The following is a 17,941-nucleotide window of genomic DNA, read 5'->3' on the forward strand; positions in this document are numbered from 1 at the left end:
GCATTCTGTGAGTCGATGGATGGTGGTCTTGGCAGAAGCATTGTGTGCAGGATAGGCAAACACATACCCAGAGTAAATGTCCACTCCAGTGAGGACAAACCTCTGCCCTTTCCATGATGGAAGGGGTCCGATATAATCAACCTGCCACCAGGTAGCTGGCTGAACACCCTGAAGAATGCTGCCATATTGAGGGCTCATTGTTGGTCTCTGCTGCTGGCAAATCGGGCACTCAGCAGTGGCCATAGCCAGGTCAGCTTTGGTGAGTGGAAGTGCATGTTGCTGAGTCCATGCATAACCTCTATCTCTGCCACCATAGCCACTTTTTTCATGGGCCCATTGGGCGATGACAGAGGTGGCTGGGGAAAGAGGCTGAGGTGCGTTGATGGCTGATAGAATAGGTCATTCTATCCACTTGATTATTAAAATCCTTCTCTGCTGATGTCACCTGTTGGTGAATACTCATATGGAACACAAGCATATTTGCAGTTTTTGACCACTCAGAGGGGTCCATCCACATGCCTCTTCCCCAAATTTCTTCATCACCAATTTTCCAAGCATGCTTCTTCCAAGTCCCTGACCATCCAGTCAAACCATTGACTACAGCCCATGAATCCGTGTATAATCTTACATCTGACCATTTCTCCTTCCATGCAAAGTGCACAACCAGGTGCACTGCTCAAAGTTCTGCCCACTGGGAAGATTTCATTTCACCGCTATCCTTTAGGGATGTCTAGAAAGGGGCTGTACTGCTATAGCTCTCCACTTTGGGTAGCGCCTACATATCGTGCAGAACCATCTGTGAACCAGGCCTTAGTCTTCTCTTCCTCTGTCAACTGATCATAGGGAACTCCCCATGAGGCCACTGTTGCAGGCTGGGGTAGAGAAGGCAGGGTGGTAGGAGTGGAGATCATGGGCACATGAGCCACTTTCTCATGTAACTTGTGCCTTCAGGACTTCCTCAAGCCCAGTTATGTATATACCACTTCCATTTGATGATGGACTGCTGATATACCACTTCCATTTGATGATGGACTGCTGCTGTGCATGGCTCACTTTATGGCTAGATGGGTCATAAAGCACCCAGTTCATGATAGGCAGTTCAGGTGGCATAGTTATTTGATGACCCATAGTCAAACGTTCAGTTTCCACCAAAGCCCAGTAACAGGCCAATAGCTGTCTCTCAAAAGGGTAGTAGTTATTTGCAGAAGATGGCAGGACCTTGCTCCAAAATCCTAGAGGCCTCCACTGTGATTCACCAATGGGGGCCTGCCAAAGGCTTGAAACAGCATCCCTATCTGCCACTGACACCACAAGCACCATTGAATCTGCTGGATCATATGGCCCAAGTGGCAGAGCAGCTTGCACAGCAGCCTGGACATGTTGCAGAGCCTTCCCCTGTTCTCGACCCCACTCAAAACTGAAAGTCTTTCAGGTCACTCAATAAATGGGCCAGAGTAGCACACCTAAATGAGGAATATGCTGCCTCCAGAATCCAAATAAGTAGACTAGGCATTGTGCCTCTTTCTTGGTTGTAGGAGGGGCCAAATGCAGCAACTTATCCTTCACCTTAAAAGGAATATCTGAGATAATATACTCCTGAGACAGGACAGTAAAGGTATATTGCTGCCCTTGCCAGCTGAAGGCAAATTGCTCTGGGTGGGCCTTATGGACAGGAATGGAGAAAAAGACATTTGCCAAGTCAATGGCTGCATACCAGGTACCAGGATATGTGTTAATTTGCTCAAGCAACGAAGCCACATCTGGTACAACAGCTGAAATTGGAGTCACTATTTGGTTAAGCTTACAATAATCCACCATTATTCTTCAAGATCCATCTGTCTTCTGCACAGGCCAAATGAAAGAGTTGAATGGGGATGTGGTGGGAATCACCACCCTTGCGTCTTTCAAGTCCTTGATGGTGGCACTAATGTTCTCAGTCCCTCCAGGGATGCAATATTGTTTTTGACTGACTATTTTTATAGGTAGAGGCAGTTCTAATGGCTTCCATTTGGCCCTTCCCATCGTAATAGCCCTCACCTTACCAGTCAGGAAGCCAATGTGAGGGCTCTGCCAGCTGCTAAGTATGTCTGTGCGAGTTACACATTCTGGCACTGGAGAAATGACCACAGAATGAGTCTGAGGACCCACTGGATCTGCTGTAAGTTGGACCTGAACTAAAGCTCCATTAATTACCTGACTTCCATAAACTCCTACTTTAACTGGAGGACCACAATGACATTTTGGATCCCCTAGAATCAACAGCTCAGAGCCAGTGTCCAGTAGTCCCTGAAATGTTTCAACATTTCCCTTTCCCCAATGCAGTTACCCTGGTAAAAGGCTGGAGGTCTCCTTGGGGAAGGATGGGAGAAACATTCACTGCATAAATTGTCAGTAATGTAGTGGGGTCCTTTCTCAAGGGGACCTGGCCTCTCCTTCAAGGGGTTCAGGATCTGTAAACTGGGTCAAGTTTGGAAATTGAGGGGCCATGATTCTCTGTTTTTATAATTCAAATTAGTCTTTTGTCCATTTGACCTAGAAGTGTTTTCTGTTTGTATAATGTAAGCAGGAATGCAGTAGGCTTCCTATCAATTTCACTTTTAACAATTTCACTTCCTATCAATTTCAACCTCTGGAAACACTATGATTAATTAGACAATGCCAGAGCTCTACTCAAGTCAGGCTATTCTGATTGCTGCTTTGCCTCTGCTGTCCATTACGATAGCTATGCCCATTTTGCCTTTGATTGTTGAGTGCCGCCACTTGGCCCCTGCCACCTTGAGATCCAATTATTCACATTGTAATTAAATTTTGTAGTTGAATGACTGCAGTTCCCACTGTTACATCTGACATACAGAGAAGAGAAATTACAGGTCTCTTCAAAGATGCAGGTGCTGCCCTCACAAATCTATTTCACAAGGCATTGGTCCACGGTATATCTTCTGGACCCTCCCAGCTGAGATGAGTAGGTCTAAAGTGATTAATGCACTCCACCATCCCAATCTCCCTAAACCTTTAGATCCCTTCCTCTACAGTAAACCAAGGGAGATCAGGCATTTCTAGCTTGCTCAGTGGGCCATCTTTTAATCCATATTTCAGCTAACCAAACAAATAAACTATTAGAACCTTTTTAAACTCCTTGAGCTGCAACATTAAATGCAAAGTTCCTACTTAGAGGGCCCAAATCAATAAATTCAGCCTGATCCAACTCTGTGTTTCTTCCACTATTATCCCATACCCTTAATATCCATTCCCATGCCTGTTCTCTAGATTGCTGTTCATGTAAATTAGAGAACTCAAACAGTTCTTTTTGAGTGTAGCACACCTCCTCATGGGTCACACTCTCAACCTCACTTCTAGGGACCCTCCAGGACTTTAGTTATAGGTCCACAAGCAAACAGAGATTTTAGAGGTGGCTTCTGAGGAGAATCAGCATTACCTTTCCTGGCAACTGCCTCAGGGGAGGCCATCACTGTTGCCTCAGGCAGTGCAGAGTTTATCTCCTTAGACAAAATTGGAAAGGCTGATGACAGCATGGGTCAGGGAGGGTATGTTGCCAATACTGGGGATGGGGAAGCTGTTTCTTCTGGCAAAAAACGTTGATCAGAATTTACAAACTCAGTGTCCCCAGCTTCATCAGGGTCCTCCCGCATGGCCCCATTCCAAGTTGCAGGGTCCCATTTTCTTTAATCAATGCCCTCACTTTAACAGTAGACCCCTGGTGTGGCTGTGCATGCATCTTTTGTTTCAGGTCAGCCACTTGCATGCTAAGGACTTGTGTCTGTTTTCCCACAATTTCAGCTCTTTCTCTACAGGAGATAAGACTCTCACTCAGGGCAATCTTAGCAGATTTGAGACTCAGTATCTGCTTCTGAAACCAGGGAGACAGAATCCCTAAGGTCATCATTTTCTTTCATCACTTTGTTCATGGAACTTAGGAGCAACCATCCAGCTTCATTATGTTCCTTGGTTCTCCACATATGGTCAAAGGTATTATGTGTAGAGTCACTAACCTCCTTACCTCTCACAAGCGGTGAACCAGAAGTGTCAAATGCATTATTTTGCGTAACTGTCTAAACAGTTCATGCCGAGTACTATCAATGTTCTATTAGAAGTTAATAATACTATTAGAAGTTAATAATACTATTACGAAGACTATAATAGTATGTTCTCCATACTATTAATAGTTCTCCATACAATTAATATTATAACTATTATACTATTAGTTCTCCATACTATTAGAAGTAAAGTCCTTAGCATTTTTGAGTCTAATCATATCAAGCAACCAACTCCAGAAACCCCCAAACCAAGGAAATAACTCCATCCTTAATATTCTAAAACCACTCCTGGCACCAAAATCTGTATTAGGGTTCTCTTAGAGGGACAAAACTAATAGGATATATAAATATCCTATTATACACACATATATAGGGGAGTTTATTAAGTATTAACTTACATGATCACAAGATCCCACAATAGGCTGTCTTCAAGCGAGGAGCAAGGAGAGCCAGTCCAAGTCCCAAAACTGAAGAACTTGGAGTTTAATGTTCAAGAGCAGGAAGCATCCAGCATGGGAGAAAGCTATAGACTGGGAGGCTAGGCCCATCTCACTCTTTCATGTTTTTTTCTGCCTGCCTTATATTCACTGGCAGCTGATTGGGTTGTGTCCACCAGATTAAGGGTGGGTCTGCCTCTCCCAGCCCACTTACTCAAATGTTAATCTCCTTTCGCAACATCCTCACAGACACACCCAGGGGATCAATATTTTGTATCCTTCAGTCCAATCAAGTGGACACTCAGTGTTAACCATCACATAAACCTATTTCCTTGATAAATTTTCCAGTCTCAGGTATTCTTTATAGCAGTATGGAAACGGACTAATACAGGGAGTCCATTAATGAACCTAACATCATTGCCTCATCCTACAGCCCTGTACCAGGTATGGGGCACTCTTCCAAGTTCTTGCTTTCAGCCTTTGACTATAATAAAGTGCACCTTTTAGCAATATAGGATCTACATGACTTGACCTGCTGTGTATTAGAATCCATAATAGAATAAAATAATTTCTGTTGAGATTTACTAAGTCATCAGTTTGATAAAAAATGCATTGCTCTGCTGCTAACTCATATTTAGAATGTCTTTTTGTTTTTTTTGATTAAATTCTCTCCATTTGCTCTCAGCCAGAACCAGCTTTGTAATTTATCTAAATGTGCAGTGGGAAGAAGCATTGTCACAATGACTCCATTTTATTCTCAGCAAAGATGGGTTTTGATGTAAAACTTCAATTTGAAAGAAGAAATCAGATTTAGTTTCTCAGTGTGATCCTTTTTAGTGTTCTATGCCGCTGGGTTTTCAAATGTTAATATAAACATGATATGTGCATGATAATATTATGAGCATGTTTACTCAGTCCTGATCTTTGAGTTTAAAGCATGTGGACTCTAAATAGACTGAGCCAATTGGTGGCACCAAGCACAAATGTGAGTTGAGGTGATTCCTGCCCAGACTCAATTGCCACTCTGCTTCCTCTCATTCTCACTTTTGTTTTATCCCTTGCAATCTCCTTTGACTGCTCCTTCTACTATCATTACTTCAATTCAGCCATATTATTTGGAAGGCTTGTGATTCTATGCCCTCCATAAGACATGGGTAAAGGGGATAAAAATAAGAAAAGACTTCAGTGAGGAAGGAAACACTTGTAAAGAGCAGACTGGAATACACATTATTTTTAAGGAACAGAGAACTGTGTACTTTTATTTTGTGTTCTGTTTATTTGCCTTCTTTAGACTCCCAATTTTTATTATCAGGCCTTTACCTCTTCCCTGATCTCCACGGAGCCATCCATAGTTGCCTTCCATGCTAAATAAGTATACAAAGAAACAAGTCGAAGTGGCCTTAATTATTTAAAAAATATTAATTTTGCCTTCCTGGTAACTATTTTGCATATTTTATTTGAAAAAACAGTACTATTTCTCCATATATTTTTTAAATTTTACATATTCTTGAATTTTTTTCTGTCTCAATTTCTGGTTTCTATTCCTTATTCATTCTTTGAAGAGAAAATAATACATAATGTACAATGTTGAGTTTACTTAAGACATATATTACTCTTTTCTGCGACGATAGATTTCTGGGAGGATCCAGAATATGCTATCACAGTGGACATGCTGTTCATTTGCCAAACAGGAATTTATGATGCATCATTGCTTTTTTCTTGATTTCCTTTGGTGTATATTTGCTATAAGTACAAACAGTTGAACTAGATCATAGAATTCATCATAGAGTTGGTATGTTATTTCTTGATGCTGTTCATTTTCTCTGAAATTTTGAGCTGAGAGTAGGAATTTCATAGAATAACTCCAAGTTGAAAGATTAGAGCTGATCTTTTCAACATTCAAAGTCATGTTGAAATTAAGAAATTGATGTGGAAATTTGAGTACAATACATTAATTCAGTAATGTATGATAAGCTTGTGAATTAAAATCATTAATAATATAATAACTAACATACCTTTGAAGCTTAACCATGTGCCAGTTAACTTAATTTTATATACTTTGTGTAAGTTGTCTCATTTAGTTTTTATAGTAACCTTCTGACGTTTATAATTCTAGGTGATGCATTTATGGTTAGGAAAACTGAAATACAGAGAAACTAAGTTTCCTAACAATCTGAGCTCATCAGTTACTACAATTTTACTCACACTCAATTCGTTCTAGCTTCAAATTCAGTGCTATTAACCACAAAGTCTTTATTCTATAATCCTCTGTGCTTTGGCATAGATGGGGAAATGGAAGTTCAGTGAGTGAGTTTTCCAGAACAAGTGAGAACAGTGGCTCTCAAACTTGTCTGCACATTAGAATCACCTGGGAATTATTCTAAGCCTTCCAAGTGCAGGCCACATCCTAGACTAATTCAATCATAGTCCCAGGGAGTGGGACAAGGCATCAATAATTCCTAAAGCTCCCACAACATTCCAAGATATAGACAAGTTTGCAAAACACTAAGTTAGTGGAAATGCTTGGAAAGAACCAAGTTTTCCTCATTCCTAAGCCAGTTTTCATCATTTTAAGTACCCCTAGTTTGTCTGAGAGTCTCAAAAACTTTTTTTCTGCTTCAACTTGTATTGAGTATTTGTTATAGACTTGGCATGGAGCTAACCACTACCTGTGTTATCTCACTCAATCCTCACAAAAGTATATAAGAAAATTGAGGCTGAGCGAATTAAGGCAACTTACTCAAAGGCATAGATGTAGTTAGCAGTGGAGACACGATTCAAAACTTAAGTCAGTTTCACTCTGAACCCAAGATGTTGTGACTCTAGTGATAATATTGTTTCTATTTTAGGGTCACTATTCTTTGTTTCTATCCTTCTGATGCCTGAAAGCCTATTTGTGTTGTGGGTTTCTAACATTTCTGTTTGCTGACACTGATTGCCGGTCAAGCGTTGAGGTTTGAAGTATCAACATTTAGTATGACACTGGATGTTTCACATGTTGAGTCTTTTTTTTTCCTTTGCATAAATTTTTCAGGTACAAGTACTATTTTGTTTCATGAATACATTGTGCAGTGGCCAAGTCAGGGCTTTTAGAGTATCTATCACCTAAATAACATACTTGTACCCATTAAGTAGTTTCTCGTCCAACCCCATCCCCCTCACTCTTCTGAGTCTCTGCCTATCATTTCACTCTTTGTGTCCGTGTGTAAGTTTTTTAGCTCCCACTTACGAATGAGAACATGAAATATTTGTCTGATTTATTTCACCTAAGATAATGGCCTCCCGTTCCATCCATATTGCTGCAAAAGACATAATTTCATCTTTTTTATGGATGAATAGTATTCCACTGCATATATATGCCACATTTTCCTTATCTAATGACCTATTGATGGACACTTAGGTTGATTCCACATATTTGCTGTTGCGAATAGTGCTGTGATAAACATATCAGTGCAAGTATCTTTTTGATATAATGATTATTTTCCTTTCAGTAGATACCCAGTAGTGGGATTGCTGGATTAAATGGTAGTTCTATATTTACTTCTTTGAGAAATCTCCATACCGTTTTTCATAGAGACTGTACTAATTTGCATTCTAACCAACAGTCTATAAGAGTTCTCTTATCTTGGCATCCTCACCAATATCTGTTATTTCTTGACTTTTTAGTAATAGCCATCCTGATGGGCATAATATGGTATCTCTTTGTGGTTTAATTTGCATTTATCAGGTGGTTAGTGATGTACATTTTTTTCATAGACCTGTTGGCCATTTCTATGCCTTCTTTTGAAAATGCTAACTGCTGTGTTTAGAGCCTTAGCTATGTTTACGTTCCAGCTGTTCTTACTGATGAAACTGCTGGAGCACAGAAACTATCTTGTCTTATGTTCCCCATGCGGTTCAACTAAAGAAAAAATTAAAAAATAATAGAAAAAGAAAAACTGTCACCAACATACTTGAAATCTATACGTGTGGCATTTCCACTGCTGCCTGGGTGTCCTTTCTGTAGAGACCTTACTGGCTCTTATTCTTGTTATGTTTATAACGCCCAGTCATCATTCTGTAGCCCACACCACTTTAAGAATTCCTTATCATGTATTGCATGACAAGCCATAGAATTGTTACAGTAGTATCCAGAATTTTCTAAGCATCCATGTACTAATGAAGGATTCTTCTTAAACAAAATATTTGTTTTGCACTTTTTAATTTTATGAATTTTGTTTAAAAATAAACAGTTAATAATCTTAATTCAATTAGTAAAACAAAGTATTTATGCAGTCATTACACGAAGTAATCTTGTTTTTTTCATTATCTACCACAGCATTTGGAACATAGAAAATTAATAAAAACAGGTTAAATAAATAAGTGAACTACGTGTACTGAATCTTAGAGACTTTATACATAAAGGACCCTGTGCTTGGTTTAATGTTCTATCACTCTCTCAAGGTTCTCAATAATTTTCAAATAAGAGCCCCACATTTTTATTTTCCCCTACTTCCCACGGCATAGATTCATGTAACTGTTCCTGCATAGAGGGTATACATCTAAGCATAAATGAACAGTCTCCAAAATGGTTAACCAGACCTTTGGGGGATATTTAGAATACTGTTACTCAACATGTTGGTATTAGATACCTAAGAAATCTTTGGCTATTGCAATGAAAATAGGAATTCAGACACAAATGAAAGGATTTTTTTTTCAAATTAGTCTGATCATTATTTGTTTTGTATATATGTATGTGCTTATATTTTTCATGCATATAGAGGTTATAATTAATAAACCACAAATTCAATTACTATCTTTACTGAATTCATAAATTTTAGAAATTTAACAATTACTATATGAGATGGGTTAGACATATCTTGACATCAAAAGTAACCTTGACATAACTGATGGTCTGTCCTGAAATCTATGTGAATGAATTACAGTGAAATTTCCCACGTCTGCTTATAGAGATAAAAATACATGAAAGTATAACAATAATTTTAAAAGAATACATATTTGAGCTTAAAGAAATTCTCACATTCTAGAAATAAGGTGAGAATGCCTTTCTCTGCAGGATCTCGGTCATATATTGGGCCTATGCCAGTATTACAGATTGATACAGATTACAGATCTGGGTTTATTATAGACCCCTGTATAGGAGACAAGAGATAGGAATAAAGGCTCTTGAAGCAAGCCAGAACCCTACAGGGATAGCCTCCTTCATAAGAAAAAAATAAAAAAGGTAAATAACTCTAGCCATGAAACTGGGAAGTGGTAGGGAGGTAATATAGCAATGCTTTAGGTGTTTGTGGGTAGAGAAGGGAAGGAGTGAGTAGAAATTGCACTTTCAGTCCTGTGCTCTGTAGGCCTGGAGTCCAAATTTACACAGCATGTGCACTGGGAATCTAAACTCAAAAATTAGCAATTAAACTCCAACAATTTCTGAGAAACAGCTGGATCAGTCTGCTAAAGCAAAGGTCAAATGACTTTGTAGGGTTGCTTTCACAACCCAATGCACATAGGAATCTTTAATAAAATACAACCCAAGATAAAAACAATCCACAAATGTAAATAGGCCATTATGAGAAAGAGAAAGTCAACATAACAAAGAGGAGGATTTATACTTGAACCTGGATATAACAAAATACTCTCAAACCCTAAGTTAGAATTTTTTAAAATAATTAAAGTCATAGACAAGAACCAGAGCATATAATGGAAGATGTAATGAAATAAAATTGGAGAAATAGAAACTAACAAAAAATGATTTATATAAAAAATTGATTAAAACTCAGGTAAACTGAACTGTGTATTTGAAAGCTTTGAAGACAAAATTAATATTTTTGAAGATACACGTGAAAAAATTACCAGAAAAAGTCACAAAGATGTAAAGCAAGATAAATATAAAAGGCAAGTTAATAGGAATGGAGTTGAGAATGTTAATGTACAATCTATATGTTAATAGAGTATCCACAGTGAAATAGAATAAAGAAGATAATTTTTTAAATGACAAATTATTTTCCAAAAATTGTTTAAAAAGACATACATCCCTCTTAGACAAGAGTCATATTTATTTCTAACTGGAGAAATTGATACTGCACATTTTTAAAAATTAAATTATAGAGAATATTTTTTAAACAATAAAAATGGTTTACTTATGAACAGAAACTAACTTGACTGACATTCCACTTTTTATCAAGCCAGAAAATAATTAATTATTAGTTTCAAAGTGCTATTGGGGAAAAAATAGTAGAGTTCTATATCCAGCTAAGTATCAGTCAATATTAAGTGAATATGAAGATATTTTAAGATTAACTTTTCTATACATAGAACTTCACTGTAAGAAATATCAAAGTTATATTTCAGTGAAAGATAAATTGAATATGCAAAAAGCAAGTTGAATACAAGGAGTAATTCAGATCAAATACATATGTAAACATATTAATAGATCCAAATATGTCTAGACAGCTTAAAATATAAAATAATTTGGGCAGAGTGTTAAAAATAAGGTGTGCTAAAATTACTAGAAAACCATAAAAATGAAAATGGTAGGAGAAATATGTTATAAATTTAGGACATTGCTGCCAAGTGAACAACTTTACAATTCAATTTAATTGCTAAAGCCTTATAAAACACTGAATACATTTATTTATTGCAACCCAGTAAGGAGAAAGATGGATAATAAAAATTTATAAAATATAAAAGAGAATAAGGAAGGAAGTAATGAAGACATGAAACAATATGGTAGAAATAAATCTAAATCAGAATAAATATAAAAGCTAATTTTTAGTTATAAGACAGAGATTATTGACAGAATAAGAAACAAAAAATAATAGAGCTTTGATTTCTTTACAAGAGATACAGCTAAAAGATAACACAGAGATAAAGAAAATTTGACAGCTGAAAAGAGATACGCCAGAGATCTACTAACCAAAAGAACAGCATTGCTAGTATAAAATAAAATGTTTTTTGAGAAATATTACTCAGAATGGAGTTATTCTATGCAAAAAATTCACTATGTCTGTATGTGATGTTAACCAGATGTACACTTCACAACATAGCCTAAAAATATCTAAAGCAAAAATTGATGAAAGAGAAATGGATTTTAATTTTAATACATTATTTAAGGCTATCATAACTGTAAAAATATATAACAAAATGTTAACCTATATAAAATCTGAGTGGCAGATACACTGGTGTCTTTTATGTTTATAACATTTTATAACATTTGAACAGTTTAAGGAGTGACTATTGCACATTGAAAAAATTAGAAACTATTATTCCAATTAAGGTGGTTTTTTTTTTTTTTTTTTTGAGACTAGTCTCGCTCTGTCGCCCAGGCTGGAGTGCAGTGGCCGGATCTCAGCTCACTGCAAGCTCCGCTTCCCGGGTTTATGCCATTCTCCTGCCTCAGCCTCCCGAGTAGCTGGGACTACAGGCACCCGCCACCTCGCCTGGCTAGGTTTTTTGTTTTTTTTTTTTTTTTTTTTGTATTTTTTAGTAGAGACGGGGTTTCACCGGGTTAGCCAGGATGGTCTCAATCTCCTGACCTCGTGATCCGCCCGTCTCGGCCTCCCAAAGTGCTGGGATTACAGGCTTGAGCCACCGCGCCCGGCCTCCAATTAAGCCATTTTAAATTACATGAGTGAGAGAGAGAGAAAGTGTGTGTGTGTGTGTGTGTGTGTACAATGGATGGATGGACAGGATAGATAGAAAGATAGACAGACAGATAGATTGATTCAATAAACTTTTATTAGATCTTACAGTTTTACAGTTTGCCACTTACAAAGACAGGCTAGGACCTCGAACTATAAGGATGGATGTCAGGATAGGCTAGGTTATGCTGCAAAAGCAACCCCCAAAACTTCAGTGCTTTCACACAGCAAAGGATTATTGCTCACTCGTGCAAAGTACGTTGGAAGTTCAGATGACTCTCCAGGGCTACCCTCCTCAGGTCACTGTGAGCTAAGAAAGCCTCTAAAATTTTTGGAACACAAACTTTTATTCTAGGCAGGAAGGAAAGTGAGAAGACGTGATTCACAGAATCACATACCCGTTCTGAAACATTCTCCCCTTTGAATTTTCTCACTCTTTTGTATTCAGTGACAAAAGAAAATCACCATGGTCATACCTAACCTCAAAGAAACTGTGAAGTGACAGCAAGGAAAGGATAATTAGAAATAGTTGTTTACCTTGGTCTGCACAATTTGCTTGTCATCATGGAACCAGCAGCTAAGTATAGCGTCTGGGTCAAGGTTTCTCAGCCTCAGCACGAATGCCATTGTGAGCTAGGTAAATCTTTGTTGAGGGGAGACGAGCTGTCCTATGTATTATAGAAAGTTTGGAGGCATACCTACCCCCTATCCACTAAATGCTAGTGGCATCTCATTGCTGTGACAACAAAAAATATCTCCAGACGTGGCAAAATGTTCCCTAGAAGAAAAACGGCTACTAGTTGGGAAACTCTGGTCTAGAAAAATTAGAAGAACTATTTTATAGACTAAATTGAAAATCTATTAGCACTATAAGAAGTAGCAAGTGCTACAAATATGAATAAGTAAACTCTCAAATTTATGTTGATTCACTGATGACCTGCACAAAAATGCTTCTTAACAACAGGAGAAACTCTCCCTTACTTTGTTGGTTTGTACCTAAGAGAATAACAATTATATGCTCCCATAGAATGTTCCACAGAAAAAAAAGATGCCTTTTTGACGGGAATGTGGGCACAACAGTCCAAGGTGCCAACTTGCAGATGCAGCCCTGGGCTGCTCCTCTAGAACTTTGGCATGGTGGTTCAGACATCCAAAGCATACGAGGGAATCCAAGCCAATCTTCCTAGGAAAGCCAGGAGATGGAGAGCAATTACAAGAGGCAACGCTGAAAGAACATACTATGGTAGTGAAAACAAGAGAAAGACCAAAGACCAGGAGCCAGATGGAAAGGGCTTCCGAAATAAAGCCATTGTTGTTAGAAACAAACAAGAAATGATGATGTTTGTGTTCACTCGCATGTGAGTGTTCACAGCTGAAATTTCCAAACTGAGAAATGTGAGTACAAGGGTGCCAGACTAGATGAATGGACAGAAATGGGATTGAGAGTCACCAGGCACTAAACTGATGAAGCAGAATGCTGGGAATGAATGACAGTGGTGGGGCTGCCCGAGGATGGTGGCGAGGAAGGAGATAATCTGCTGAAAGGCGTGAAAAGCCTAGATATTTTCTTTCAAGTTGACTTAGCTACTCATGATATGAGAGGGTTTATATCTTTGTATGATGTATTATGGTGCATAGAGAAGTGAAAATTGTAGTGCAATGTGCATGTTTGCAATCTATTTAGCTATTATCAGTATTTATATGCTAATTCAAGGTATTATAATTGATTAAGTGCTGCTATAAAATGCATCAACTGACATCGTGTTTAATGCTTGACAATAAGCTGGTTTGCTTTAAATTGAATTCTGTAATTGTCAGGGAAATAATTCTTTAGTATCTTACTCTATTAATTATTTGCTTAGGTAAATAATAAATGTGGGAGTCCCATCCTATGGCCATAGCTGTGTTTAATTAAAAAAAAAAGAAATTACACAGTGATATATGCTTGTTGTGAATATTCAAGCAACAAAGACATGTAGGAAGAATGAGATTTCTTTATTCTTCTGCCTCTAATTCACTCCTCAAATATCCATAAGAGCTACCTTAAACTGTAATCAGTTTCCAGATTAATTTGTAAATGATCTTTACTTTTAGAATTTTTAAACATTTTGTACAAAATTAGTTTACAAATAATTTTTGTTGGCCGTTTTTAGTATTTATTTTTATTGTATTGTGCATTTTAATTTTGTCAATCTTTACATAGAAATTTCATTATTAATATATTTAATCACGATTCTTAGCAGGTTGCACTTTCTTATTTCTTGTATATCAGGTCTTCATTTTTCTTTCAATTCATTATTCAATTTCCTTGCATATATTATCATATTTTGTTTTAAAATTTTCATGGTGGTAGTTTTTCTGAGTATAGTACTTTTATATGTAAAACTATCTGCGTTTTGGAGGTAGGTGGATGTAGGTTTGGGGTTCAAACTTTCTTAACATAGCCCATTTTACATACTGTTGCATTGGTAGTTTGTGTTTTGTTTGATTAGCATTCCATGTTACAAATGAGATTGGTTTCTGCTCTTCAGAGTTACCTTCTTTCTTTTCTCTGGCATCTTGTAGGATTGTTATCTTTGGAGATTTCACTGTCTAGGCAAGTGGGGGAACACGGATGTATTAATAATCCGCATCCTGTGATCTGGAGGAATCCCTTCCTTTGCCTTAAAGTTCTCATACACTAATTAGATCTTTTGCCATTGGGCAACTTCTTACTTCTACTGCATTTCCTTTTCTTCCTTCTCCCTTTAAAAAAAAATGTAGCAGCCATGCTTTTAACTTCCAAGAGCTATGGGACTTTTTGTTTTTTTGTTTTAAATATTAAGACTTTCTATATTTAGTCATATGATAGCATCTTGAAACTCTTTGAAGATATAAATTACACATTTATTTTCCTCAAAGATTTTTTCCCATTCCTGATGTAACTGTTTCTTGGGGTTGCTTCTTGTTTTTGCAATCTGTCCTGCCAATGATTTTCCTCAAACATTTGGTCAGTTTGTTAATATATGCTTTGACCAAAGCAGTTGATGAAGGGTCTTAACTCAGCATTATTGAAGAGCTTTGTACTTAATTAGATAAGGTTGCACTGAACCTTCAGCCCAGTTGGTTTATTTTGGGAGGGGGAGGAGGGTGCTGTGGAACATTTGTGCTCTGAGAATGGGTTTCCTCTGTAAACATGGATCCAGATGCTCCCTGATGAGCTTCACCAAGCTTCATCCTTCAGCCCTCTCGCTTGCTTTGTCAGTCTCCTATGGGACTCACACTTTGATTAACAGACTATAATTAAACTTTTAGTCTGGCTGGACATTCTCAGCTAATCACCTTCTTAATTAAGTTTCTACGTAATCCTAGGGGTTGACTTGATTTCTAATCACGCTGCCTGCACCAGTAGAGTTATCTTGAAGTTCCATTGAGAAAATTTACTATTTTCAAATCTTTATTTGGAGACACCAACCAAAATATCAAACATCAAAAGGTCCCTAAATCAGCAATAAATATAAATATTTTAGTACAAATTATAAAAGATTCATTAAAAAAATTTTTTTGGCCTGGCTGTGCATGGTGGTTCACCCCTGTAATCCCAGCACTTTGGGAGGCCGAGGCGGGTGGATCACGAGGTCAAGAGATGGAGACCATCCTGGCCAACATGGTGAAACCCCGTCTCTGATAAAAATACAAAAAGTAGCCAGGTGTGGTGGTGTGCACCTGTAGTCCCAGCTACTAGGGAGGTTGAGGCAGGAGAATTGCTTGAATCTGGAAGGCAGAGGTTGCAGTGAGCCAAGATCGTGGCACTTCACTCCAGTCTGCCAATAGAGCAAGACTCCATCCCCCCCCCAAAAAAAAATTATTTGGCCTATTGTAACTACCATAATATGGTGGGCTTTGGTTTCTCAGTAATCAACATCATGTTTAGGAATTCTTGCCAAGTGAAAATATCTAACTTCATTAGCAAATGTAATAGAATTTTTATATATACTATGTATAATAACCAAGACAATTATTACATTTTTTAAATTTAGAGGATATTTAAGCAAGTATTGTTTTCATTAGAAGTTTGCACTTTATGTATCTTGAAGCCAATAGATATATATTTTTAGTTTTAAAAAATTTTTATAGATATTAACCACTGACTTTCTCCTTAACCTCTGCAGATGGCCAGTTTCTTAGCTCTTTGGGATTTTACATTCTGTTTGAGCTTATCTACTTTAAATCTTCCATACATTTCTTAAATTTTTGTTCTGCTAACGGTCTTCCAGTTTCTAAAGCTAATATTTATTTTTAATTTATATATTTTTTCTATCATATTAATGGGAATTGGGAAGATGGAAACACTAAACACTGTTGTTGAACCAGTTGTCTTTGACTAGGAGCCTATGATTACTTAATTGAGAAACTCTAGATTTTACCTTAACATTTAAAATAAATGTAATCTATTGACAGTACTTCAATTTAGACAGGAGCGGATTAACAGTTCCTAAGAATTCTGTGCTAAGCAGCTTATGGAAAATGTTCTTAATCCTATACTGTAACACAGTGGGGTAGGCACCATTGGGAACCCATAAAGTATCCCAAGACTAGAATAAGTCATTATACTTCCCTGTTGAATGAGAGTTCAAGTGAAGCCAACTCTGGAAAGTATCATATCCACATTCCTATCTCATGGTAATTATTTTGAATGCTTGTTTTATTATCAGTCTGGTCTCTTCATTAGACTACAATCTAGGGGTAATATTTATTCATCTTTAAAATTCCTCAATATAGGAAATATTCTGAAGCACACACATTTTCTCAGAGGGAGGGGAGTGAGAGAGGGAGAGAGAGAGAAATATTATGAGCAATATTTTACAATGACAAATGTAAATAATGTAATTTATTTTTTAGCACTAAAACACATTTGTGGTATATAGTTAGCATGTTATGTCCTTAGGATCGACCCAACATTTTATATTAGTTGTTAGTGGACTCCATACTTGAAGAAAGTTCAAGAAGAGCTATGTATTTCAATTTTAGCTTGTAAATATAAGACATTATGCAATAATTCTTAAAATGTCAGTGAAGAGGTGTGTCATATATCCTCTCAAGAATCTGAGGTTGAAGTAATGGACTTCTTTGCCCCAGAAAAAAATGAAAACTCTAATTACTAATTGTTCCAGAAAGGTGGTGGGCTCCCTGGAGCCTACCTATGGTTCCCAAATTAGGAACCCTTGTAGAAAGTTGATATAATTCCCTGATAATATCATGCACATGTACTGATTATGTTATATGGGTCTACAAACACAATACTTGAAAGAAGTCAAAGAAGAAAAGAAGGGAGGGAAGAAGAAAACCTGTTGCCTGGCTAGGCCCTTTTATTGGAATGTTTTACTTGTTGGTGCTACTGTATGCAGTATGTAGAATATGTTGTAGAAGCATGATTACAGTCTTTACAGTTAGATAGATATCTCATTGGAATTTCAGCCCTGCAGCTTACCAAAAATGTGATCTTAGGTAAGATACAATTTCACTATGTATCTCAGTAAGTTAAATGGGATAATAATTCCCTACCTTCCTCAAAGAATTGTTGTAAATATTAAGTGATTGTTATATAAATTATAGCTTTTATTATCATATCATTAGATATTTACAACCATACTTATTAATACAACAACTTTCCTAATTTACTATTATTTAGATTACAAAATTTTCTTCAGATAATCTACAACCTTATGCATCAAAATGAAAAATTTCTAAGGAATATCAAACTGTATTATTATGTTTCTCTTTTCCATGTGTCCATTAAATATCATGATAGAAAAGTTGTTCTCTTCTTGCCTTG

At 37.1% G+C, this 17,941-nt stretch overlaps 1 protein-coding gene across 2 annotated transcripts in view; it reads left to right on the forward strand.

Annotated features, from left to right (window-relative positions):
* The window catches only part of ZNF385D (zinc finger protein 385D), a 990,373-nt gene that overhangs the window by 349,139 nt on the left and 623,293 nt on the right, over window positions 1–17,941 (forward strand). The gene's annotated exons all lie outside the window — the stretch shown is intronic.

Source organism: Macaca fascicularis, chromosome 2 (assembly GCF_037993035.2).
Source record: "Macaca fascicularis isolate 582-1 chromosome 2, T2T-MFA8v1.1".
Classification (NCBI taxonomy): Eukaryota; Metazoa; Chordata; class Mammalia; order Primates; family Cercopithecidae; genus Macaca; species Macaca fascicularis.